The sequence below is a fragment of the Mus pahari genome, chromosome 8, assembly GCF_900095145.1.
Source record: "Mus pahari chromosome 8, PAHARI_EIJ_v1.1, whole genome shotgun sequence".
NCBI classification, from domain to species: Eukaryota; Metazoa; Chordata; class Mammalia; order Rodentia; family Muridae; genus Mus; species Mus pahari.
Window position 1 is genome coordinate 8,004,218 of NC_034597.1, and position 1,827 is coordinate 8,006,044.

Below are 1,827 nucleotides of genomic sequence, written 5' to 3' on the forward strand. Positions count from 1 at the left end.
CTCTCCTCTCCTCTCCTCTCCTCTCCTCTTCTCTCTCTCTCTCTCTCTCTCTCTCTCTCTCTCTCTCTCTCTCTCTCCCTCTTCCTACCTTCTCTCTTTCCCCCTGCATTTCTATAAAAAAGCTCTTAAACCATAGAGAGTCTCTGCTCCTTCTAGAATCCTCTGCACACTCTGGTCAGTGTTGGGAACTTCTTCCCCTATTCCCTCTCTCCTATAACCCTAGTGGCTTTAGCAAAGTACCACCAGGGTCCCTGGGGGTTGCCCCTCCTCCACCCCCACCACGTGGGATTAGATGCCCACCCAGGCGAGTGGAAAGCGCCTGGCAGTCTCTCCGTGTCTGCCTGCCCAGAGCACAGGGACTCTGGCCAGATGTGGCATATTTTTCCTCCCCAATTTTCCCCAGGGCTCCCCCGGGTGCCCCCCTCCTTTATTTTTTGTTCCCGACAACCAAGGAGGCTGCTAAAGAAACTTAAAGCTTGGAATGACATAAAACATGTCTAGTCCTCTCAGAGAACGAGAGCTGTCTAAAGCAAAGTGAAAAACCAACAACAGACCCAGCACTGGGGACCCTGTTTCATATACAGTGAAGATAATGGTTTCATCAAGGCCTTCAGAAACATCCTTGGTATTACTCTACTTAATGTAAACAAAAACATTTTAAAATTTGCTCCTGAGAGCTGCCTCCCTCACTCGCCACAGACGGCCTGCCTTGCCTCGTACTCCCCTGCCGCTGCCCTGCAGAAATGCTTTGACTACACACAGTCCTTCGCCAGATGAGACCAGTGTCCCGGGCACTGGCTCCTCATCTCACTCGGGCCTATGCCAAAGATGTAAAATTTGGTGCGGATGCTCGAGCCTTAATGCTTCAATGCTTAATGCTGATGCTGTAGCTGTTACAATGGGGCCAAAGGGAAGAACTGTGATTATTGAACAGAGTTGGGGAAGTCCCAAAGTAACAAACGATGGGGTCACTGTTGCAAAGTCAATTGATGTAAAGGAGAAATCCAAAACTATTGGAGCTAAACTTGTTCAGGATGTTGCCAATAACACAAAGAGGCTGGGGATGGTACCAACACTGCCACCATTCTTGCATGATCTATTGCCAAGGAGGGCTTTGAGAAGATCAGCAAAGGGGCTAACCCAGTGGAAATCTGGAGAGGTGTGATGTTGGCTGTCGATGCTGTCATTGCTGAACTTAAGAAACAATCTAAACCTGTGACAACCCCTGAAGAAATTGCTCAGGTTGCTACAATTTCTGAAAATGGAGACAAAGACATTGGGAACATCATTTCTGATGCAATGAAAAAGGTTGGAAGAAAGGGTGTCATCACAGTGAAAGATGGAAAAACCCTGAATGATGAGCTAGAAATTATTGAANGCATGAAGTTTGATAGAGGATATATTTCCCCATATTTTATTAACACATCAAAAGGTCAAAAGTGTGAATTCCAAGATGCCTATGTCTTGTTGAGTGAAAAGAAAATTTCCAGTGTTCAGTCCATTGTACCTGCTCTTGAAATTGCTAATGCTCATTGGAAGCCCTTGCTCATAATCGCCGAAGATGTTGACGGAGAAGCTCTAAGCACGCTGGTTTTGAACAGGCTAAAAGTTGGTCTTCAGGTTGTAGCTGTCAAAGCTCCAGGATTTGGGGACAATAGGAAGAACCAGCTTAAAGATATGGCTATTGCTACTGGTGGTGAGGTGTTTGGAGAAGAGGGGTTGAATCTAAATCTTGAAGATGTTCAAGCTCATGACTTNGGAAAAGTTGGGGAGGTCATTGTCACCAAAGATGATGCCATGCTTTTGAAAGGAAAAGGTGACAAAGCT

General features: G+C 46.2%; 1 pseudogene across 1 annotated transcript in view; it reads left to right on the top strand.

The window, feature by feature from the left end:
* The first annotated feature begins 743 nt into the window (after positions 1-743).
* LOC110325708 overlaps positions 744-1,827 on the top strand; it is a 2,605-nt pseudogene continuing 1,521 nt past the window's right edge. The window contains exon 1 of the transcript XR_002380758.1: positions 744-1,824. The product of XR_002380758.1 is annotated as a 60 kDa heat shock protein, mitochondrial pseudogene (transcript). The remainder of the gene's footprint in view (positions 1,825-1,827) is intronic.